At 39.3% G+C, this 26,536-nt stretch overlaps 1 long non-coding RNA gene across 1 annotated transcript; it reads left to right on the plus strand.

The window, feature by feature from the left end:
• The first annotated feature begins 360 nt into the window (after nucleotides 1-360).
• LOC107305754 lies at nucleotides 361-2,356 on the plus strand. The gene is made up of 3 exons (XR_004305574.1): nucleotides 361-527; nucleotides 1,523-1,746; nucleotides 2,193-2,356. It is a non-coding gene; the product is annotated as an uncharacterized LOC107305754 (long non-coding RNA).
• Nucleotides 2,357-26,536: the final 24,180 nt, after the last annotated feature.

Here is a 26,536-nt window from a genome sequence, read left to right on the forward strand (position 1 = left end):
GGAGACAAATGCTTTCTGTCACATCCTCCATCCCTGCAGACATTTACCGGTAGGTGGCTCTTGCAGAAGAAGATTCAAGCAGCAGACCTTTTGCTCAGCTACAGCACACAAATGCTACAAAAGCAGGAATAACCCGCAAGCTCTGGGTCTGTTTGTCTTGCACAGGCATGCACTAACTGCGTTTGATGGTACCCCCCATCCTTGATTTCCTTCCCTGCTTCTTGTCTGATGACGCTGCTGAGCCAGGAACAAGCTGCCCAGTGTGGCAGAGCATGGTGCAGGGCTGTGCTGGGACCTCCTCCCCTTCATCTGCTGCAGCTTGGTGTGCACCTCACCCACTTCTTGACAGACCTGCTGATCCCACACGTGCCATCGAGATGCTCTGGCACGGGATGTGCCTCCAACCCAAAGCTCCTTCCCACCTCCCAAGGAAAAGCAAAGCAACCCAAGCATCTCCAGCAAAGCTGCCCAGCAGACAGCAGGGAATGCAAACAGCTTCTGGCTGCTCCCCTGCACTCCTGTCCTAAGTAAGAGACCCCATGAGGACTGGCTGGGAAATCAGTGCATGACACACGTGAGTGTGCACAGGATTGTGCAAAGCAGTGGGGTTCCATGAGTTTGTGTGTGTGTGTGTGTGTGTGTATTTGTGCATGGATGGTGTTGTACACACATTTGTGTCCATGAGTGTACAAACCAGTGGTGTTGCTCAGGTGTGTGTAGGTCTGTGGGTATGTGTGCAAGGATGAGCATGCACATATATGTGCATGCACAGGGTGTACAGATTTGTTGGAGTTGTGCAAAAGAACCTTTGGTACCGGTCGTGTGCGGCGCACTTTTGTGGGAGTGAAAGGAAGGTTTTACACATGTGTCTGTGTGTGTGCACACAGGGCTGCTCTAAGGGAAGCAGACACGTGAGTGTGTGTGAGCACATGGATAGTGCGTGGACGCAGTGGCAAAAATGTGTGCTTGCACAGGGGTGTGCTGAGGAGTTGGGTTGCATACAGGTGCACACAAAGGGATGTTTGTGGTAGGTGTAGGCACATACGTGTTCCCAGGGATGGTTTGCACACGTCTGTGAATGCAAATGAGGACACACGATGCGGCGCGTGCACGTGGGTGTGCAAAAGGGGGAGAGTGGCACACGTGTGTGTGTGTGCACATGGATAGGCGGAAGGCTGGGGTTACAGGCTGACCTCTGCTGAGGTGAGTGGGGGCTCAGGGTGTTGCTCAGTGGTAGATTTGTTCATGTTGAGCGCTATCATGAAACTTAATATTGAAGGCCTTGAAAAAGTCTGGCTGAGTAGTGTAAGTTGCTTTTACTTTCCCCACTGATGCTGTCATTCCACTGTAGTAGGCTGCCAAAGCGAGTGGGCTGGATATCTCTGTTTCCGCTGTTTCTCCATTTCCTTCTTATTGCTCCCTGTAACCAGCAGGTTCAGCCACGCTGCTTTCCTGCCTCCTCTGCTGGATTTTGTATGTTTGGTGTTGTGGTTTTTTTTTTTTTTTTTGGTTCATTTACTAGGTAGGAAAACTAATTTCTGAGCCAGGAGAAGAAGAAGTGCAACATGCAACAATCTTCCTTGCACTGTGCAGTTTGCATGAGTAGCCAAGTGCTCCTCAGGTAACGTGTGCTGCAGAGCTGACCTTGGTGGCAGGGGCCGTGTCTTCGTTTTCTACCTGTCACGTGGGAACATAAGAAGACTCTTCAGAGCAGGAGCTGCAGAGGAAGATGAACGGCATGAGAAGGTAAGGCTAGGAACCAAGGACACAGGTTTTGTGTCACTCACCCACCTGTGGCAGAGGTCAGGATTTCTGCAGGTATGGGAAAACATCCCATCACTTAGTGCCTTACAAGGAGTTGAGAAGCTTTTCTTGCTCAAGTCCTCCTTGCAAGCTTAACAACCTGCAGGAAAGTAGATGTCATTTTTCTGGAGTCCTTTAATTCCATGTCCATCATTTCCCAAAAGCAAAAGAATTTGGAGGTAACCAGCTGCAGTGAAGTGAGCAATTTCAGTGCCTATTTCTGATGGTGGCAGTGACTTTGGAGGTCACACTTAATTGATGGTGCCTGTTTCCATGCTGCCAAAGGCTGTAGTTGCAGCTGACTACCCAAGGCTGCCTTAAGTGGTGGTGATGCAGCCCTGGGCTTCTGTGTTTGCATGAATCCCTGCTTTCCTTTCTCCATCTTGCAGGTCAGCTGGTGCTGGAAGCGGCCGGTATCTTAGTAGGAATGAAGGTGAGTGCAGGAGCAGCTGCTGAGGGGAGGAAGGAAGTCCATGCTAATGAGCTCTGAAGCATCTGCAGGTCCAGTACGAAAGGAGGCAGCAGTGATGCTGGAGGGCACATGGTGAGTGCGTGGACAGGGTGGCACAAACGTGTGCGTGTGCTGAGGAGTTGGGTTGCATACAGGTGCACACAAAGGGATGTTTGTGGTAGGTGTAGGCACATACATGTTCCCAGGGATGGTTTGCACACGTCTGTGAATGCAAAGGAGGGCATAAGATGCAGTGTGTGCATGGGGGTGTGCAAAACAGGCAGGGTGGCGCATGGGTGTACGTGTGCACATGGATAGGGGAAGGCTGGGGTTACAGGTTGACCTGTGCTGAGGTGAGTGGGGGCTCACGGTGTTGCTCAGTGGTAGATTTGTTCACACTGAGTGCTAACAGGAAACTCGCACACCCATTTTGTTTCAGCTGTGCCAGTGCTGTGATCCCTTGCTGCTGGGATGGGGTGTTGGAAGGATGGTTTGCGTGCCAGCCTCCCTCCTCTTGCAGGAATCAAGTGTAGAGCAAAAGGGATGTTTGGGCCAGGTGACTGCAAGAAGGCTGGCTGTTAAGGATGGTGGCAGCTCTGGTGGAACCAGGTGTTGTGGGGACCGTTCAGCTTTTACCAGAAGTCAGGGGTCCTGCATCAAGAATGACTAGGTTCTCGAATGGCTTCAAACGTGCACACCAAGTAAGTCTGTACTGCTGTTCCATCTCTGCTTCATTTTGATGAAAGCATTTTCACGATCACGTGTTGGGCCTGTTTGCTTGTAGAAGGATGAATGTTAGATGCAGTTCTCCCCGAGAACTTCTGCTAGGATTTCTGTGTAATTTGAATCATGAGTGTTAGCACAGTGAGTTGAAGGAGGGCCCCGGAAGCAAATTTGGTGCTGTTGAAGCACCGTGTGATGAGGTGTCAGGTAAGACGTGCTGGCAGATGTGGAAACCACTTTGGGATTGAGGTGAGAAGGAAAGGAAAGGCGACGACGGAGCTGATGGCCAAGAGCTTCCTGGGGAGGCTATGTGCTTGCTTGGGACTGGATCCGGTCCACTTCTTGTTTGCTGGTGTCCATCCGGGGTTTCCCTGGTAGGACTGGGGCTTGGGCCAGGCCAGGGCGAATCCAGTGTGCTTTACTCTCGTTCTTAGTGCTTGTTTTTGCTCAGGAGGGCAGGTGGCAATCCTCATTGACCAAGGCCTGCAGGTGGGGTTTGCGGAGAAAGAGGTCTTGCAGTCCTTGTGTGACACCCATGGAGCTGTAGCGAGGCTGCATCAGTATAAAACGCTAGAAATCCACAGAAATCTGAAGGTGTGCTGTGGGCTTGAGTTATGCTGGAGGTGATGTGCGTGCTCCTTTACGTGTGCGTTGTCCGCGTACTGTATGGCGAGTGGGCTTGGAAAGCTGGTACCTTGTTTCTGTTGACGGGGGAAGCGGATATAAACTTTTCTCTATATTGAAAGATTTAACAAAAGAGCCTCTGCTTGCTTCTTAGCATATGAATCATAGAATCACCAGGGTTGGAAAAGACCTTTGATCATCCAGTCCAACCGTTCTCCTATTACCAATAGCTTCCACTAAACCATGTCCCTCAGCACAACATCCAGTCATTCCTTGAACACCGCCAGGGTCGGTGACTCCACCACCTCCCTGGGCAGTCCATTCCAGTGCCTGGCCACTGTTTCTGAGAAGAAATATTTCCTGATGTCCAGCCTGAATCTCCCCTGCCGCAGCTTGAAACCATTCCCTCAAGTCCTATCAGTAATGACACGAGAGAAGAGGCCAATCCCCAGCTCACTACAACCTCCCTTCAGGAAGTTCTAGAGAGCAAGAAGGTCTCCCCTGAGAATCACAGAATTATCAAGGTTGGAAAAGACCTAGAAGATCATCTAGTCCAACCATTCCCAATACTTCCCAGCTAAATCATATTCATCAACACAACATCCAGACGTTTCTTGAACACTCCCATGGTTGGTGACTCCACCACCTGCCTGAGCAGTACATTCCATTGCCTGACTACCCTTTCTGAGAAGTAATATTTCCTAATGTTCAGCCTGAATCTCCCCTGGCGCAGCTTAAATCCATTCCCTCTAGTTCTATCACCGATTACACGAGAGAAGAGGCTGACCTACAGCTTACTACAACCTCCCTTCAGGAAGTTCTAGAGAGCTGGAAGGTCTCCCCTGAGCCTCCTCTTCTCCAGGCTGAACAATCCCAGCTCCCTCATCCTCTCCTCATAAGGCCTGTGCTCCAGACCCCTCACCAGCTTCGTAGCCCTCCTGTGAACGCGTTACAGGGCCTCAATGTCTTTCTTGCAGTGAGGGGCCCAAAACTGAACACAGTACTCGAGGTGCGACACCTACATGGCTTTCCTCTTACAACCTGATGCTCTGGATACAGCAGACAGGTGGGATGTTTCCCACTAAGCCCACAACGAAACTCGCTACGAGCGGATCCTACCATGAACGCCTCCCAGCCCAGCCTTAACAAAGCCCAACGGGATCCCCGCCCTCGCTTACATCAGCGCTTCCTGCAGCCGCCCTCGGTCCCGACCGCGAGCCCCACGGGGCAGCCTAGAGCCTCACGGGGACCCGCTTTAACTGCCCACCTCGGCTGGGTCGCATTGAGGCCTGCAGGCCCCACCCAGGCCTAGGCCGTGGCCTACATTCTGACAGCTCTTCTCCAGGCTGAGCATTCCCAGCTCCTGCAGCCTCTCCTCATATGGCCCCATTGTGCTCCAGACCCCTCACCAGCTTTGTTGCCCTTCTTTGAACACGTTCCAATGCCTCAGTGTCTTTTTTGCAGTGAGGGGCCACAAACTGGAAACAGAATTCGAGTTGTGGCCTCACCAGTGCTGAGTACAGGGGGACAGTCACCTCTCTGCTCCTGCTGGCGTCACTGTTTCTGATGCAAAATGTATGTAAGTGTCACATCCTTTTTGATGGAGTTCTGTGACTGGAGTTCAATGGATTTGAGAGCTGACTTGAAGCCTGTGGGCATCACCCAGGAGTTGGGGTGAGAGGATGAGGCGTAGGAACAGGAACCTCTTTGGTCGTTATTAACTCCCAACTTTTTGGTCAGGAATCTCTGTGTGTTTCTTTATCATGTAAAGAACAGAGTCATTGTGCAGCTTGTGAATGAATTGATTCACGCCTGCTGATTGGTGCTGTTCTCTACATGGACCTGCAGTGGAAATGAACACTTGTGGTCCACTGTCTGGCCCCCACCTGCATGCTCAGATCAGCCAAGTTGTCAAGGCCTGGCTCTTGGTTGGTGAGTTGTGCCAAGGTCAGAGAGTTGGATTTTCTGGGCTTTGAGACACGTCTTCCAGATGCACTTTGTGTTATTTCTGATGTGTTGACCTGTTGAGCTCCAGCCCCAAATGAGGATGAAACTCTGGCTGGATGGCTGGGCCCAAATAATTGTGGTCAGTGGAGTGAAATACAGTGTCTGGCCATGAGCAGTGTCCCCCAGGTCTCAGTACTGGGGCTGCTTCTTTTTAACATTTTTATTAATCATCTTCATGAGGGGATTGAGTACATCCTTAGTAACTTTGCAGATGACACCCATTTGGGAGGGAGTGTTGACCTGCCTGAGGGGAGAAAGGCACTACAGAAGGATAGATTGGATTGATAGGCAAGTGTTAATGGCATGAGTTTCAATAGGGCCAAATGTTGGGTCCTGCATTTTGGTTACAATAATCCCAGGCTACTTTACAGTCTCAGGGAGGAGTGGCTGGAAAGCTGTCTGATGGAAAGGGACCTTGGTGTACTTATGGAGAGTGGCTGAATATGAGCCAGCAGTGTGCCCAGGTGGCCAAAATGGCCAGTGGCATCCTGGTTTGTATCAGGAATGGTGTGGTGAGTAGGACTAGAGGAGTCATCCTGCCCCTGTATTCGGCATTGGTGGGGCCTCACCTGGAGTACTGTGTTTAGTTTTAGTTACCTTGGTACAGGAAGGACATTGAGGTGCTGAAGCAGGTCCAAAGAAGGGCAGCAAGGCTTGTGAAGGGCTTGGAGAATATGCCCCATGAGGAGAGACTGAAAGAACTGAGGCTGTTTAGCCTGGGGAAGAGGAAGGTGAGGGGAAATGTTATTGCTCTCTTCGTATACCTGAAAGGTGATTGCAGGAAAAGTCGGGTTGGTCTCTTCTCACTGTTGACAGGTGACAGGATGAGGGTAAATGGCCTCAAGTTGTACCAGGGTAGTTTACGTTGGATATTTGGGAAAACATCTTTACAGAAAAGGCTGTTTAGCATTGGAATAGGCTACCCAGGGAGATGGTTGAGTTACCGTCCCTGGATGTGTTTAAAAGCCATTTGGATGTGCTCAGAGATATGATTTAGCAGAGGGTTGTTAGAGTTAGGTTACTGTGGTTAAGCTGTGGTTGGACTTGATGATTTATAAGGTTTTACCAACCTGAGTAATTCTGTGATTCTATTAAATAATGTCTAAAATGGAGAGGATACGTCTTGCTCTTCGCATTTTAAATGACCTACGGTCCATACTACGAGTATCCTAATGTATGTGAGTTGGATATATGCAACAAAGTTTAAAAGAGTGCTTTACCAAATGTCTCTAAATTTGTACAGTCTCGGAGGAAGAGTGCTTATGTAGATCTCAAGCTGCTTATTGTCCAGAACATTTCTAGATTCAGTTACTAAAGTGAATGCTGGTAAGTTCACCTGTACAGACAGAGAAACACATACAATACTTAAAAGCTCTTGGTGAAATACTGCTTCACACTTACTAAAAAAAAAAAAAAAAAAGTACCTTAGATGACAGGAAACTCCCTATGTTAGAAAGAAGCATTAAATATGTCCGTTTTAAAACTCATCTTTACAGCCAGTGTAGGTAGTATTTACAGACTAAAAAGTCGTGACATTTACAGAAGAAAGATGTTTTAGCCGCAGATCAAAGACTTACGTTGGAAGACATTCCTCTATTCTGAAGTCACTATAGACTGTATTTCTACCGTCTAGATTCAGTGTCAGTCCCAGACCTCTTTTTTTTTTTTTTAAATACGTATATATATGTTACATATTACATATATATAATATGTAATAATGTATTTTTAAATACATATTTATATATATATATATATATATATATATACATCTTTCCTGCAATAAGTACAATAAAAATGTAGCCTTCTGCATTCCAACGCGTAGTAGTGCCCATTGGTATCTTCCTTTACAGTATTCAGGGGCATAGAAAAGACCATGCTTCTTATGTGTTCTATCAGAAGAAGCAAATGTCTTAGCCAAGTATTCTGAATACTTGTCAGATGTCTGTTTTTTAAGGGCTGCAGAATTTAAGTTTGGCATCTAAGATAAGCATTCCAAATAGGCTCCTAATATTTTTCCTCCTAATCATAAGTTATCTTCCAGACTAACAGTCAAAAACATGATATTTTTTTTCATTTCTAAATTTTTGAACAACTTTGAACTGTCCCATTTATTTAGTCAGCAACTGTTCTAATAAAAGGGCTAGAAGTACAACTGAAATTCCATTTTCTTCCCCTTCTGCCTGTGAAATCAGATTTAATTCAACAATCACATGCAGAGTCTTAATTTTCTGGATTTCTGGCATTGCTAGCCATACTATTTAGCATGGAAGAAATTAATAGGTAGACTTTGAGGGGATTAGCTCTAAAACTGAGGATTGATCCAGGGGACCTTTCCATGGTAAAAATCACAAAGTCAGAATGGCAGGAAGAGAGAGGGAGCCCCAGCACCCACAGAGAAGGAAGTGCAGAATCCCTGAGGAGAGATGGCTCTGATCCAGTGCAGGTGGGACCATGAGTGATGGCAGCCAAACCTCCACTCATAAAAATTTTATCCCTAGGGTATATGGTGACCAGGTCTAGCAGGCAATAAGGGCAGGCTGAACATGCAGGCAAGGCATGTGGGGAAGCCAAGCAACCCGCAGCACAGGGGCAAGTTCAATAGGTGATTATCACCCTTAAAGTATAGGGTCATCCTCTGCAAGATTCTCACCCTTCAAGAATAGAGACCCTAGTCATGGTATCCACCCAACAGTGAAGTCTACACACATCAGAATGGTTGCAGCTACCCAGACTTATCTCTCAGGCCAACATACAGCCTTTCAGGCCTCCAGTTGCACAGAGTGCCTGATCCCTTCACTGTCACTGTGTGGCAAAAGTGAGAATGTTTGTGTGAACAAGCAGGTGAACAATCTACTCAGCATTGTGGTGAGACTACATGACAAAAAGCGTTAAAAAAAAATTCAAGGAATCCAAAAAGGAGAAGAAACTGAGGAAAAGCATATTCTGTCATTGCTGAAAGTTAATTGATCATAAAAGAATGGAATGCACAAGTCTGAAGGCAGGCTGTATCCTCTCATTGCCAGTGTAGATATTAGTTGTATATGACAGATAGAGGTACAGGATGCTAGCAGAGGAACTCATACTACTGGCCTGAGATGTGCTGGCAACACTGCAGAACACCTGAAATCTTATGACAATTAGCCTTGAACAACTGAGGCAATAGAAGAAGGCAGTAAGGAAACTAAAGCGAAATAGTTCAAAGGAACGAAGGCATTATCCTCCAAGAGGACAACAAGGCTAGTTACCCAGCTGATGTGCCTCTACACTAGTGCACACACCTTGGGAAGTAAAGAGGAGGAGTTGGAAGCCACCATACCCCATGAAAACCATAATGTAGTTTTCAGTGAAAACCTGTGGGCAGCACACAAGTGCGGCTATCTATGGCTACAAGCTGCTCATAAGGCACATTTGAGGGAGGAATGAGGGGAGGAAGCATTGTCCTCTTCATCAAGTAAGGAACAGAGTGTGAATTGCTGTTGGAGAAAAATGGCCATGAGCAAGCTGAAAGCCTGTAGATAAGAGAGACTAAAACAGAGGGAACAAAGTAAACCTCATGATTCTAGTCTAATAGAGGCTACTCAATCAAGCAGAGCACATCCTGAGCAGGACCACAAAAAAGATCCAAATGAAATGAAAACAGGCTGAGAGAACTGGGACTGTTGAGCCTGGAGAAGGGAAGGCTCCAAGGAGACCTGATAGTGGTCTTTCAGTGTCTAAAAAGGGGGCGACTGAGGAAAGTTTCTTTAGGAAGATCCATTGTGATAGAACAGGATGGAACAGTTTCAAACTAGAAGAAGAGAGATTTTGACTTGATACAGGGGAGTTGGACTAGACAACCTTCAAAGGTCCCTTCCAACTCAAGCAGTTCTATGATTGTATGATTTGAAAATTCAGCTACATGTGCAGAAAATTTAGTCTTGTTGAGGACTGTGAGGTCTGAATATCCACATTGTGCCAAGGCTATGGAGTTGTTTACTGCTGGATTTTAATGGGATTAACATAAAAGATGCATTTGTTTGTTTACTTATTTATTTAGTTTTTATTAAAATAGTTTACAGAGTGGCTGCATTCCTAGTTAGAAGCATGAAGCCTTCTTCCTCTTTCATCTGTTCACGTTAACAACTGTGCATTTGTGAGAGCTTCCTTGCTGAACACTGTTTTGAAGCAAGAAGAATCTCACCATAGAAGACCTATGGCAGAGAGTGTGCTAAATTTAAGTGTATTAAGAGAGGAGAATGGTATCAATCTTTGTCACTCTTTAAAACAGTTCTAAAATGCCTTGTGGTACAAAATGAAGCTGCACAATCTTTCACTACAGTAATTCCTTATCATTGTCTTGTTACTTTATCATCATTACTTAGCTAGCCTATGGGTCTTACAAAAATTTTGTAGAAAAACACTGTAGAAACTGGAAACTAGGTGAGCTGGATAAACCAAGGATTTTTCAATTGCTGGAGAATACAGACAGTGACATCCAGAAAGTCACTCATTCATCTTAAAATAAATTTATAAATTAAATAATCCATCCAATAAGGCATCCAGTTAGCTCCACTGACCACACATAGAAATAGTCTTATATTTGCTGATACCAGACATACAACTTTGATAACTAAATTTAGGTGAGATTAAACATGCCTTCGAGAAACTATGGTAATTCTGCAGAACTTATCCTTTTGTGCTCTCTCTCTCCCCTGCTGTTTCTTTTGTTCACTTGTCATTTCTCATTTCCATGTCATGTATCTAAACTTAGACAGTAAGCTTTTTGAAGCAGAAACAAGGCCTGAATATCTGTCGCAATGCTGAATAACCAGCTTAATCTGCAAGTAGGATAGGCAGCTGTAGAGTGCCTAAGATACTCAACACAGATTAACCATGTTTGATTAGGGCTTTAATAGAAAATCTACTTCCCTTTTACCAGTATAATTCCATTATGTCCAACAAGATGTACTGAAATTTCTTTTGAAAGTTACATTGTTTTTAACAAAAGAAGGCTATGACTGAAAGTGACTGATGATGTTGTTATCCCATAATACCCAATCACCATTGCCAGTATCAAGCCTCAGGCTTTGTGCTTGGTTTGTAGGGACTCACTGCCAGGCTTCACCTGTCTGAACTCGTTTTGATCTACAGCTTTGTTTCACTTAATTTAGTTATAACAGCAAGTTCTCCAATTCTCTAGGTGATCAGGTGGCTACAGATATTAGGTTTTACTTTTGTCTTTCTGTGGAAGAACAAATACTTTTATGTAGATGACTATACAAACAACACAGAACTCCTGATTCCAGAAACTCATCTCTACTGTGAAGGCATTACCATTTCCGTGTTTATTTGGGTTAACTGAAAGAGCTGCTATACCCCAAACTGCAACTCTAACTTAGCTAACCTGAAGTATTAGAATTACAAATCTCAGAGTATTCAGCAAGTAACACCTAGAACATCTGAAACTTGATCTAAATGCTGTATATTCATGATATTTAAAAATAGTATTATTTATTCTTTATTATTTTTACTTTAAGATTCATCAGAATGTAACAACCTCCCCTTGTTTCTGGTAGCATCTGAATCTGAAGGTAAATGCATTTTTTATATCTAATAGTAATTTTACGTCAACACAGTACATCTAGAAAATACCTTCAGGACATACGCTTTGTTAAAAGGTCAAACAAAGAAACAACTCTTCCTTTCTCAGTAAATTTTTGTTGTTTTTCTTCCATACTCAGTACTCTTAAGTTATTGAGGCTGCTATTTATCTGATAAAGAGTTACTGCATGTTTATTCATATAAAGAAAGTTCTACACAGTTTTCCAGATCTACCTCCATGCATTGTAACTGGAGCTAGGCCTTGTATTTTGGCCCATGATTAGAGAAGTTCAGTTCAGATTTACAGCCCACATTTACAGCCCTAAAAGTAATTGAAACTCTAGCAGAAGTTTACAAATCTTCACCATCTCCTAGCTTCTCAGCTGGGCTTGAAGGACACTGGAAGCTACCTTATGTACAAACTTCCGATGTCAGGAAGAGCAGCACTGAAAATTTCTGAACCTCTGTGATATTTAGATTCCACATAAACTTCAGATAAACATTGAATGCTTATTGGTAAAAAGCACATGTTTCTTCCTCCATAATTATGTGCTTGTTTTCTCTCTTAAAATGTCCTCTTGGCATTTCTTGCTGTCAGAGACTGTAGTCAAATAGTTAGACATATTTTGTTACAGCTCAAAAAGCCAACAGTTTGTTTCCAATCTGACCTTCTAAGTAACAACAACAACAATTGCCAAATAATTCTTGCATCAGGCCTGGACTGTGTTAGAGGTAGTCTTTTAGAAAGACATCCAGGTCACATTGTCACTAGCTTTTCCTGAGGCCCCTTGCTGAGTTTCACATATCTGAGTCCCTAGGACAACAGCAGGGGCTTTGGAAAATCATCAGAGACTGCTTTCAGACCTACATGCTTGCAGTGTGATTACAGCTTCTAAAAACAATGATGCAGACAGCAAGCAAGAGGAATGAATCCACCCTTATTGTCTGAAATTCTTGCAACAGAAATATTAAGTCTTACAGAATGTCTTCATTGAAGAATGAGGGATGTAATTTAGCACATAGCACTCTCAGGAAGGAAAATGACTGAAAACTAATTGTTTTTCCCATTACTGAGAACATCAGTGATTGCATGAGTGTCAGAAAGCATTCCAGACAAACAATATTTGTAATGTGCAGCAATAATAGTAATGATACACTGCATTTGTACAATGACATCCATCTCAATGGATACTAAAATGCTCTAAAATCTTGGTGATTGTCTTTAATATGGCTGACCCAGACCTTGGATATTTGAATAACAAAATACAATTACAGCTAACAAAGAATTGAACAAATCTTCCTAACTTTGCCAACTTGTTCACAAAAACTTGTTCATATGCCAAAGCTCACGTGTTTGTCTTCTATTAAGTATTTCTCCCAATGAGAATTAATATTCAATAGCACTTAACATCTGAATTTGTTTAGTTCTACCTTTGTTCTGTTATAGCTACTACTATTCTTTGACTTCTTTAGTTACAGCTGTCAGCAGTTATTCACAGCATTACTATTACGATATGCATTGATCATTGCTATTATTTTTGCTATTATTATTGTTATTATTCAACTTAGTATTTCAGTTCTTCTTACTGCACTGTTAATTTTAGAATTAGGATTAGTAGTAATATTAAATATTACTGTAATGATAATAATAATGTTCTTTGGAGAAGCATACTTTATTCAAGCATCTTAGCATGCTCTGTTACAATGCTTCCTAACAATCCAAGGTAAGCATGCCCTTGTTAAAGAGATGTCCAGATTTGTCAGTGAGTTTTCAAATGTCGGTGACAAGGTGCAGCTATGTAACAGTTGTTTTTTAATAATGCCAAACACTAATTTAGATTGTGGAGGTAAGAAAAATACTAACTGAATTAATTTATAAGGTGACATGGATTTTAGGTAAGTGAATCAAGGAAGTCAAATATGTTTTTAATCTCACCTAGACTTCACTGTGTAAATGTTCAATATTTAGTGTAGGATGGCCATGTGACTTTTCTTTTGGCCATGGAGATGCCAGCTTTTAAAAAGATGCTTCAGATATGTGAGCTGAAGCATCTCTGAAATTTCTTCTTCAGTTGCTACAGACCAGGTGTACATGCACATCTTCTACAGAAGTTTATAGAAGACAATTTGAAACACTTCTCTTTAGCGACTGTGTTAGCATCTGAATGAATTTAACCAAATATGTGTCTCCATAACTTTCCTTTTTGCCATATTTTTTGGTTTACTATCTGAAGGCAAATTAACAGACAAGTTATGTGTTTCTCGTGCTTCTATGAGATACAGAGTCTCTTATGGGATACCTGAAGTATTGCGGGATTTCCAGTTAAAGCCGACAAAGTTGCTAATAAGGGAAGAAATATCTAAAGGTTACTTTTATATTGTTAGCATTCATATCCAGTTTCACCTAAACCCTTAGAGTTGTTGTTTTCCATGCTGTATTTTTTCTTTTGGATTTAAAAAGTTTTAATAGAGTCTTGGATTTGTTATATTTTCAGTGAGATTTCAGATCCAGGACCCTTTTTCCAGATCCTATACCTAATTTTGTTAGGAAACTGCTAAATCCCATTCAAAGTTTCAAGTTAGCAATTAAGCCTACCAAGAGCACCAAGTAGCATGAACTGACATCTACCGATCACTCTGCCAGAAGGTCCTGTTTCACTTTTTCCATGTACTTATATATAACTATTTACAAGATTACAACAGAAATCAGTTTTAACCACGATGATAGATGAGAAGTTGAAATGGATTTTGAAATGCATCTCTATATGTCAGTTCAGTCACAGCCCTTCTGCTGTGCTTTAGAACAAAACCTGCAAGAGGATACAAAATGCAAAATGGGCAAAGGAGAATAAAGAATTATTTTTTTAGTATGACAGTAGTAAAAAATTGAAAGAAATATCTGGATTTCACCTATAATAACTGAGTTTAAGATGAAAAGGGAGAATAATATTAATAATAATATAAAGCCTATTATTTCTATTACTAAATGGGTATATATATATATACATATAAAAAACTAAAAAGCAACCAAACAAAAAATAGATAATCTTTGTTTTACTGTTTAACATTTTTTTTAATTCCAAATTTTAGCTAAATTTGTTATTGTTGCTGCTTAATGTTGAATGTGAAATTTACAACTTCTGTTTGTTAAATGCACTATAGTCTCCTAAAGATCATTGGCAGTGATCTGAATGGAATTAACAAGTGCCTGTCCAAATTACATCTTATTTTTGAGCAGATGAATTTTTGCAAGGTTGAATTTTCAGTTATCAAGGTTATCCATCTTTCTGCCTGGACTATTTTTGAGGGAACTCTTATTCTTCAGGGATTAAAACTTTTCTGATGAAAGGAACATCACCTCTAAACTCAACTAACATAAGAATGTTGTGGTCTCAGGTTATCATGATGAACAGAGACTGAGATAACAGGACAGAATATGATTAGGAAGAACTCTTTCTCTGGCTTCACACAGCTCAATACTGTCTGAAATTCACAACTCCATTTCAGAAGAAAATGTGATTTAAAAACAAACAAACAATCAAACAAAAACCCTGCATGTTAATTTGTTGTTGATTTGCTTCACCCCCTCTCCCCCCCCAGCAAAAATGAGTACTTTATGTTAGTAATCAATAGACTGCCTTCCTAATACTAAAGCTTAAAGTCTGGGGACACACAGATTAATTTGGGGTTCCCAGACAAATTGCTACCCATTGGGAAGCTTTGAAAAACTAAAAAACTATCAGAAAACATCAGAGAGAAACAATCACAATTCCTTACATTTGATTTTGTTTGCTGTTCTATTTATGTGTTAAGGAGAAATTGAATTGCTTGATACTACTGTGATTTTATCCATTTATCTTTAAAGTACATAATTGCTACAACTAGATAAGCTGAAACGTGGATTGTCCTAGGATGCACCAGAGAAATGGGATGAACCAAGTCTTCCAATTAAAGTAAAAGGAACAAACAAATACCCCAAACTAAGATATTTATATAGCTACTGAGTTTTGTGAGTAAACAGGATCCTTGGCTTTCTTTGATGATTAATTTTAATTAGTTAAGTGTGAAACCCAAGTACTGTGAGTTCCATTGAAGTTATGAGTGAAATAGAAAGCAGTGTAGTATTTTGTTGTTGTTGTTACTTTATTAATGTTCCCTGAAAGGAAATAAGATTGTAAGATTGAAAGTCCACTTAAGTAGAGATTTCTGACGTTTACAAAAGGGTGTAGTGACGCCTTAATAACTGCAGTCTGGCGTACAAAATCTGACAGAAGTAATATTGGCCCTCTGCATTAATGGATGAAATACACTCTTAAGACTTGAGCTTAATTGTCAGCCTCTAAACTCAGTGATGGCAGAAGAATTTGGAGAGAATCTGTGAATGGAGATGATAGCCCTGTGCAGGGTTATGTCCAATTGATCAGTTTCATGGAGCTAGTCTCTGACAAAAGTTGTGAAGGAGATTGAGTGACTCCTCACTGAAAGGAATCTCAAAGAAGTTATTGACTACAGGCCTCTCTAATGTCATGTCATGAGTATGATTGTCAGATTCATTTATGCTGCCCTCTCATCAAACATTAAAATTTTCCTTTAACCTTTGCTGTGGACAGAATAAAGTAAACTAATCATTTTTAACCATGTCCAATGCAAAGCATGAATTTATGCAAAAACTGACACATGAGAAAAATTAGGCATTACACTGCCTGACATTCTTCCTGACTACTTTTCCAATGGCAAAAGTTGAAACGTGGTCAGATTAGGCAGATATTTTTATATTTTTATATGTCACTACAACTTTGAGTAACTACTACATATTAAGAGTATCTGTAGACACTAGTCTTCATTCCTGAATAATCATCTATTCCCTAATATGGCTTGGGAATGTAAAGGGGAGTACAAAATTGTGAACAACTAAAACAAAAAATCTTTTTCTCTTACATGATTTTTTTTTTCCTAACAATGCTACTTAAACTCACAACTAGTAGAACAGGCTATCTTGTAGTAAAATCTTGATGAAAGTATATTTCTTCCATGAATACTGTTCTGCATCTTGAATAGTTTCATGTAAACATGTAGGAGTGTAGACAACTTCAAAAGATAGGAAGATCTTTAACTAAATATATTTGGTTTGACAGAGCAAGAGCTATTTATTGTTTGACTATGTGAAAAGGCAATGTACTAGCAAATCCAGTGAGGATCCAGTTATAATGAGCTACTATTTGCTCAAAAAACTTAGGGGAGGATATTAAAAGAGAAAAGTGATGTATTCCTTTCTTTAAGAATGCTGTACAGTGGAAAGTAACCTGAAGAGAATAGTATTTGCATTTCCTCCAAATACAATCATAGAATCATAGAATCTTTGGAATTAGAAGGAACCTCTGAAGGTCATCTAGTTCAGCTACCCTGCAGTGAACAGAGACATCCAGAACTAGATCAGTTTGTTCGACAGAAAATGAAGTGTATGCCTATTTTGCCCTGAATTCATTTTTGGGTTTGTAACTTACATATAATAGAACCATAGAATCATAGAATGGTAGCCCAGCCCTCCAGTTTTCTCTGTGGACCTCTTCTGGACCTGCTCCAACATCTTCATGTCCCTCTTGTCTTGGGGTCTCCAAAACTGGATGCAGTACTCCTGGTCAGGTCTCACAAAAGCGGAGCAGAAGCACAGAATCACCTCCCTCAACCTACTGGTCATGCTTCTCTTGATGCAACCTTGCATATGGTTGGCATTCTGGGCTGCAGGAGCACGTTGCTTGCTCATGTTTAATCTTTCATCAATCAACATGCCCAAAGCCGCCTTCTCAAGGCAGCTTTCAAGTCATTCTCCACTCAAACTGCATCAGTGCTCGGGACTGTCCCAACCCAGATGCATTTGCCTTTGGCATTTGGCCTTGTTGAACTTCATGAAGTTGGCATGGACCCACCTGTCAAGCCTGTTCAGGTCGCTCTGTGTAGCGTTCCTTCCTTCTAGCCTGTCAAATTGTCATGGTTTTGTAATTTTGCTATCAGTATCAGTATTCCACATCATAACATCATGTAAAGTGTGGATAATTTATTGAATGTTCAGCTCATAGAAGAAGACTATGTATCCCAGAGAACAACAGGGTTAATGATAAGTCACGGGACCAGGACNNNNAAGAACCTAGATGACTTATTTAGATTAGAGAGTACTAGACAGGACTTGTTCTGATGACTGAAGAAAGTCATCAGTACATAACATTAAATACAGATGGAAGTCAAAGTAATCACTTTTCTCTCTAAAACACTTAAATTCACTCTAAACTTCATGTTAATTGATAAAGTCAGCTTGGGGAACAAAGTCAAAATAGATATACCCCAAATAGTAAAACACACTGATCAAAGATGCTTTACAGATACCCGCATGTAGATCATTCCAGCAAATCAAGATGTTTTATACATGCATAGGCATTTGAATATGATGGTTGAGATCATGGGACATAACCATATCCAGGTACACTCAGAACACTGTTTCTCCTAGTCAGTAAGCATATATATTTGTTAGGAATGAGCTTTTTGTTTCCCTACTATATCAATAAAGTTTTATCTGTGTTTAGACAGACATAATGATATTATAGGAGATACCATGAGTGCAGAAGAGTGAATGTGTGTGAAAAGAACTAAACAAAGTAAAATTTAGCATCAGCAACAGTGCTCTGTATTGTAAACCTGAAATCACTTCAACACCTCTAAAACAGTTTCCACACGTCAATATAGGAAATGGATAAGTAGTTTTTATAGCTGTGTCTGTTCAAGGAAGCCTGTAATGAGCTAATGTGCTAACTAGGTAGTAAATTTTTTGTATGACTTTTTCTTTGGTAGTAAAATGCACATTTTTTTGCTATTTTCTTGTTAAAAACAAAAAGTAAGAGCATCTATGTCAGTCTGTGTGCACAAGAAAGTATTATCATGTGTAGTTTACAGAAGTACATGACAAGCAGGGAGATTTTGTGTATTTGCGTGTTTGCATGAGCAGGTCTTTGCCCTAGGCAAGTTCACCTCTTAGTTAGAAACTTGAGAAATTGACTTTACGGGGATTTGAAAGAGATCTCAGGTGAACTAAATTTGTCTGCTTTCTTTTCCCACTAGTGCAGTAGAAATGGATTCTCAGTCTAATAAGGTTTGACAAGACCTAGCACTGGAGGCAGGTGCCAAGGAATCTAAGGAGTGGAAAGCATTAGAGACAACATGGACACCAGAGGATAGAGATGTTGCCATGGGAACAGAGTGAAAGGTTCTCCATAGTGGCTGGTTAGGAGGCTTGTTTAAGAGGGAGCCAAGCAGCTGCAGCCTTGCTATCACCCTATGCTTTAACAACAGTACGCAAATTCCTGCCTTGTCTCTATGCTATCAGGAGCCAAGGAATTAAATTCTGCTTGCTTACATAAATAATTCTGAAATCACTTATATGGTGGTAACTTCCAAAAAGTATCTACAAGAGTATGCTTTCTTCGGTTCTCAAGAAAGGAAACATCTGACTGGCAATGGGTGCTTGAGGGCACAGCAGATTGTTTTTATTATTGTTAAATAATTTTTAGTTGCAAAGCTATCAGCTTCTGTTCCTCTGCCTTCCTCCCCTGCAACCTTTGCCTGAAATGTGTGCAGTCCCACCGAAGAAGAAAAAAAATACTATAAAAAGAAATACTGCTTCAAGGGGAATTTATAAAAGTGTTGTCCTCTCCAGAAAACAATCATAAGGTCTTTTTATTATTGTTTCCCTTTCTTCTTTACATCTGCAAATCTATAAAGATGGAAATACAGTGTGAGGAAAGTAGAGAGAAACTTCTTTTTCTTCAAACTAAATGACCAGCTGAGCAGCTGCGATGTAATTATCATAATTTGCCTTTCAGTAATGTCTAGAATCCCCTGATAATACCACGTCTTCACAGTGCTAGGTGCAGTATATAATGTAGCAGGAGACAATGGGTTGTCTTCATTGCTTGAAAGGAAGATTAAAAAGGAAATAAAACAGAAATAAAAACTAAATCTGAAGTAATGGACTCTTCTACAATCTGAGAAAAGGGAGGGGATTAATAGGGAGAAATTTTATTATTATTATTATTATTATTATTATTATTATTATTATTATATATAATTTATATATATATAATTATATATATATAATATATATATAATAATAATTTATAAAAGATCACTTAAATATCATATAGCAACATTAAGTGAGAACCAGGCTGTGAGCATAAATTCTTACCTCTGTCTCTATTGTTTTTCATCAGCTGGACATATCTCAGGTTAATAACCAGTTCACATACATATGTATCTACACATCTGTCCCTCTGCAAAGGGTCATGTATGTCCTTCTACCTACTGCCTATTTATTTTCTGGTAATTGATACTGCAGTCGTGACCACTGCTAGACCACCTTTTGTCCAAACCAATGTAAATCTTACTAACTAAATGAATAGAAATTCTGTTTCTGGAGCCCTACTCAGTACATCATGATGCTACTGATTGAAACAGACATTTATATGTGGGCACAGAAGATATTTCATGTGGTTTCAAAATGGTAACAGAAGAAATGACTGCAGAATAATGACTTTTCAGGGAAGTGCAAGCAAAGATATCATCTCTCTTAAAAAATTCTGTTGTCACTAATTTTTTTGAGGCTGTGTAAACGTACTGTCTGGAGACAGGTAGAAAAAGGATAAGAGGATGGTCTGATTTGATAAAGCTGATCTTTATGGTTTGGGTGGGTGTTTATTTATTTATTTACTTGTTCAGTCCTTTTTCTTGAAATGTCTTACATTACAGGCACCTAAGTTTAATCCATTTACAGTCATAGGTATCAGTTTTGATGTTTTCCCCATAAATATTAGAAGACATTTCATTAAAGATGCAAATATTTTGGGGTCCTCTTAAAATGAACTTGACTTGAAATTCACAAGTTAGTTTTTTAAGTAAACAAAATCTGTTTACAGATATTTTCCTCTGTATATGTGGGGAGAAAGGGTGGAAGGAGGGATTCAGAATTACAGTGAATCTCTAGGGGTACTTTAATGGCAGAGTTGTTACTTAATCTCCATCTTAATGTGGTGACTCAGTGTCTGAGTTACATTCTTCTAAATAATGAATATGGCTGTATTTTTGATAACATAGAAAGTGTCCTGTTTCCATTCTTTTTTTTCCCAAGTTTTGGAAGTCTCAATCATTAAACTTTCATATACCTTTATGTAGCCAGTATTCCAGTAATAACAGAGAGAACTCACATGTCTAACAAATATCAGTTTCACTTTACTGTCTTTCCAAACTAAAACCCAAATAATACATATATTCATACAGCACGCTCACCTTGTTCACTAAGACTCAGTGTAAGATATTACATAACTACACACTACACACAAGTTCTGGACTTCAGTGAAAGGTACCTACTGGTCACAGTACGGAAGCGACTATGATAGAGAAGTAAACAAACCTTTTGAAGAAATGTAATACAAAAAGTATTGTTTAGGGTTCTAAACCGGCTTCCAATTGGTCCAGGCTCCCAGAAAATAATGGTTTAAGAATAAGTCTAAGATATTTCAAAAAGTTATTGGTCGAAGAGAGAAGTAACCATAACAGCACAACTCTGAAATTAGTGAAATATAGCCACTAGCATCAATAATTGTTGTATTTGTTCAATATACACAGGTAGCTTGTTTCATAGAAGTAATTAAAGAATTAACCCACTTTATAAATTGTCAAAATCTCTTTTCTAAATTTGTGAGGGTTTCTTGTTTTTCCTTTCTTTTAAAAAGACAAAATTTGTTATCCATACATCAAATTTAATATTTATTTATACTGCTTTATCTGTTCATGACTGGGAAAAAGAAGCCTATTTTCAGGTTCAGTAGACACAATGGCTGTCACTACTATAGCTTTACTGACTCTTCTAAAGCTTCTGTCACAACACTATTGGACAGTCTTTAAGATACTGTTTCTAGGGACTGACAAAATAGGGAATTTGTACTATTTTATAAAGCTAAGGTATGAAAAGATGAAAGATAATTGCTGTGGGACATACAAAGTTTAGGAAGTGAATGACATTGAATACATATTGTTAGCGCTCACCTTTGTGCATTTATCTCCAAATAGTTCTTCATATGATCACAGAACAGGGCTCAAAGAGATGTCAAGTGAATCAGGCTGTCTTTGTGTCCCAGGCATGTGCCAAATTTGACCCTACCTCTAATACTGTGAGTTAACAATTGTCTAGATCTTTTCTGCAAGTCTTTCAGGGCTGGAAACTCCATCATATCTCTATGAATTCATGTTCTAGCCCCTAGTGAGTCTCATCACTGAAATGTTTCTTTACTTGTAAATCATATTCCTGTTACAGCAATTTAAATGAGCAACTTCTTGTCCCATGTCCCAGGAAGAAGGGATTATTTCCACCTTCTGAAGGGTAAGACTTGAAAGTGCTTTCATATCCCTCTCCACCATCAAAGACATATTTCTATGCTCTCCATTACTTTCTTCTAAAACCTCTCCACATTGTAGACATACATCCTCAACAGTGTTACTGAAAACAAAGTGAAAAATTAATCTAAATTGCAAACTCCAGCCTTGTAGAGAGAATGTCTTCTACCTATCTGATGTTTCCCTGAGAAATGACAAGCAGGTATGGAAGTTGTGAGATTTCTAAACACAAGGGCTGCTTTGAAAGTAATGTTTTCTATTTTGTTATGATGACCTACAATATCAGAGGCAGATGTTAGTGGTCTGACAGCGGTGTGTTTCAACACCAGTGACAGCAACAGTGGGTCACCTCTGCTGATGCAGATTTTTATGAACACTGCATGAATGTTCTTGCTTATAGCTGTCAAAAATGCATAGATAATGATTCTGGCTATGTCAAAAAATACTGTCTTGTTTTGTAGTGGAGTCAAAAAGTTTTATTGCACTGTTTGTAGCTGTTGTAATTTCCATGAAAATAAATAGGAGACATTACTTTCAGAGTAACCTACATATTTTTATCTCATCATTGAAAGAAGTATTAGTTCAAATACATTTTCTACATTTTATAGCTTTGTATTTTGTATTTCATACTATTTTTTACCTGGAGTACTAGCTGGAGCTGGGATATAAATGAAACTCAGCAAGTATTTTGTCTTTTGATTTCTCAAAAAAAGGAAGGTTTTATGTGGTCAAATTCTGCTGCTAGAATTTTGTAGAGGCAGAATATTTTGGTGGAAGAAAAAGGACAGAAAACTGTAATGTTTTGTTTTATTGCTTTTTCCACTTTTTTCTTTTTTTCCTACTAGAAAGTGTTAAAGTGTTGTTTATTTAAATTTACTGTAAATTCCTTAAATCTAGGAGAGATAAAAACTTATAAGAAATTCAGTGCTTAACTAGGCCCCTCATTTCTTTTAATGATAACAATATTCTGCCTTTCCATAGATGTATGATCTAGATTCAAAGAAAAGCTTAGTGCTTTTAGTAGCATATTTGCAAATGAGTTTTGTTTTTTTTTTTTGAGGAAAAAAATAAAACAAAAACAGTTTATTTCTGATAATTGAAATCACAGCTGACTTTGATAAGTTTTCTAGTACACATTCCTTGTTTGTGTTTCTTTTCAAAATAATAAATAAATAAAAAGAAGTTTTGTGATGCTCATTATTTTTTATATTTATACAACTATTGGATTGAAGTGCATAATCAAGGAACTTCTCATTCAGTAGATCAGGACAACAGCAGATAAATGTATTTGAAAGTAAAGTCTAGGTATCCACTGTCAGCAATAACATGGGATGTACACAAGATTTCTGTAGTGAGTATGCTTGGACGGAGATAACTTTAAATACAGCAGCCTATTTTGTGCTGTGTTTTGACTTACAACTAAAACATGGGTGTTGATATCACACCACTGGTTTGGCTGTTGCAGAGTAGTGCTGGCACAGCATCAAGGCTGCCTCTCACACCCTCTTGCTGGAATTGACAAGAGCTGAGGTGGGGACATCACCAGAATATGTGACCAAAGCATATTCTATACCATATGTCATGTTTAACAGTAAAAGCTGGAAGATGAAAAGAAAAAGAATACTCACAATACAAAAATATTTGTTTTCTCAAGCAAGCATTATGAGTATTTGAGGCTTTGCTTACCAAAATGTGGCTGAACATCACTTGTTGATGGGAGGTAGAAACTAATTGTTTTTTTCCTTTTGCTTCCATATGGCCTCTCCTCCCCTTCCTTCCCATCCTCTCCCTTCACCACTCCTTTCCTTTTTACAGAAGACATATAGCGTTGGAGCTTAGCTGTCTATCACTGTTATACTACCACAGTTTCTTAGCCTTGTCCAGCAGTCACCTTTTCACTGAAGACCAAACTCAGAAAGGCTCTCTGAAGAGGGAGATGTACTCAGAAGAATTTTTGCAGAGGTTATTTCTGGATCAACATGCTCTATGTGTTCTTCTTGCTTTCAGAGTTCTTTGCAAAGAACAGCTGTAACACTGCAAGGAAAAGCATGGAGGGATGTCTCCTGGTTTACAAAATTAGAGAATAAAATAATAGAATAGAGGAGGAGAGAGAGAATGGTATTTTTATTTTAGTTTAGTTTTTATTTCCTGAAGTCTGACATAGATTTTGTTATTGCTATTGATTTTTGCTTGGATTCATCCTACCTTGCATTGGGAACCTAACTGTAATGCCTAAGCTAGAAGCACAGCCACAGTAGGCTTGCTTCATAATCAATGGAAAGAAATAGGTAATTCTGGAGGGCACACTGGTTTGCTTCAGAACAGAGAAGCATTTATTTTTCTGCCATGAAAATGGGGACACCTTAGAGTAATTGCATTCCTAATTTAATGCATCTGATATTTTACATTATGCCAGTAAAACCTTGATGATTATATAGAAATTTCTCAAAACAAAATAAAATCTAACTGAGTAAGACTCAAGACAGTGTTGGAAGTGCATTCTTTTTAATTTGTGCAGTGGAATTTTAAGCTGCAATTTCCTCCTTTTTCTTTTGGCAGACTGTATTTCTCACTTGGAAAGGATTAATTTTTGCTTTTCCCTCATACCTTAAATAAATGATTGGACAATTTGTTAAATTTTATTTGTATGCCAATAGAAATTAGTTGTAGATATAAGTTATAAAACTAACATGACTAATCTCCTTGAATCCGTCAGCTCCGATTTGCTTGTTTTAGGAGATGAAAGAGAGTGAGTGGAACTTCTAATGGAAGGCAAAACAAATTTCAGTATGAACTTGCAGGAATCCTAGATCTTTCTGGACAAGCACATCATGGAATAAAGCTTCCCACTTACTTAATTATTTAGTTTTCTAAATTTACACGTATTATTACCAGCTCCCAATTTCTTTAGAGGTTCAGAAATTTAGGCAAAACTAACAACTGTCCGTAAATTTTATTATTTAAGATTTCCCTTGGATTTCAGGGGTGGAGGAGGAGAAACAAAACAAAACAACAAGCAAAAAAACCCCACCACCACCAGCAACAAAAAACAACAGAAAAGTTACCGTGATTTTACCCAAAATATCACCCCATTCTACAATTTACAGAATTTTGCTTCTGTTTCTTTGGTAATTTTGCCCCCTCATTAAGAGGATCACAAAAAGAAAAAAAAAAAAAATCACATTGAAAAATGCATTTAATATATATTCGGTTTCTATATTAAATTCAGTAACAAAATATGTACTGTAGTTTATATGTGGTTCTAAATCAAAGCCAATCCCTATTGCATTTTGTGTTATTATTATCATCATCATTATTAATTTTGTGGATATTCATGACCCACATCGATTAGAAATCCAGTAAGATTATGTTTCAGGTGCCATGTCCCCCATCTCAATGTGATAGGAAACTGTAAAGACACATGGTTACACTCATAGCCCAAATAAACTTTACACCAGGAAATGCAAGAAGTGAGAATAAGTAAACTGTAAAGGCTCTTTTCATTCAGAAAACTAGCTTCTCTCAGAAGTAGCAGTCTACCAAAGACTTAGTTTCACATGTCTCAGTGCAAGCCATTTGGGCTACATTCAGGTGTAAGAGGCTGAGTGAAGACTAAACAGACAAAATGAGGTAGAAAGAGACAGGATCTCTAGGTGGGAGGCAGACTTTATAATTTGATTCACATATTCTATGCTCAATTAACACATCTAGAGGATTCTTATGACATTACCAACAAGAATTAATGCAGAAGTTATGTATTTTACCTTTTATCTCAATTGTGTTGCACAAGTCTGGCAAAGTTGAAAAGCTGCTAATTTAGTAGTCAGCAGTGTCAAATAAAATTTCTAAACTGTATGTCTATAAAAGAACATCTTTGCAATAAGGCATAGCAAATATGCTTGCAAAACAGTTCAGTCAGCAAACCTGTTTTAGGTTTTGAAATATCTGGCAATGACATTTATTAGAACGAAACTACAATATATCAGTGATATAAAGACCTGTCTCTTCATCACTGGCGCTTTATTATAGACACTAATTTCGTGCAAAATCCTTTAGATTCTTTGCAAAACACCTGCTGAACTTAAAGAAATATGGTTACTGCTTGTGCTGAGACAGATGTAGCTTAATCACATAATACTGAATTTGACTTTTCAGTACCTCACAATAAATGAACTGAACATACCAGCACAGGAGATTTAAATCTTGCTCTAATATGAATGTTGCATTCACTCACTGGATGGACTATACTAAAGCCAGCTTCTACAGGTCTCTAATATGCATGAAATAATTTTCAGCAAACCATCATATCTCTGCACTAATTAAGAAATGAAATATATATATATATATATGTAGCTCAAACTAGGGGGTAAACGATGCTGACCATCATTTTCTTACTGTCACCAACTACAAATGATGAGCTTTATATGATGATTTATTTTTGGTGGCAGGATATGTCAATTTCTATGATTTTCAGCCACTCCAGTGATTCTCAGATTCTAAGATCCAAATCTGTTCATTCATTTCTCATTCCTTGTTGTATTTATGGATGATGGAGATTCTAGGAATATGTTTGCACGTGCTTTTATGTGTGATGGTTTCATATATTTCGGACTTGCATGTGCTTGTAAAAGTATATCAAGAATTCAACTACACAAAATCCATACATTATATAGCGTTACATAACACATCCACATTTAAATGAACAAATACTCAAAAACATATTTGGAGAATGTGCATGTTACATATCTCTGTGCATATATTTTTGTATCTGCTGAGTCTTATTTACACTGTGATGTTAAATAATACTTTAATTTTACTTCTTCAGATGAGCCGTGTGCTTCATAAAAAAAATAAAACAATGAAATCTCATGAATATTTATATCAGTGGCTACATAGCAGTATAGTCATAAT

The sequence above is a fragment of the Coturnix japonica genome, chromosome Z (genome assembly GCF_001577835.2).
Source record: "Coturnix japonica isolate 7356 chromosome Z, Coturnix japonica 2.1, whole genome shotgun sequence".
NCBI classification, from domain to species: Eukaryota; Metazoa; Chordata; class Aves; order Galliformes; family Phasianidae; genus Coturnix; species Coturnix japonica.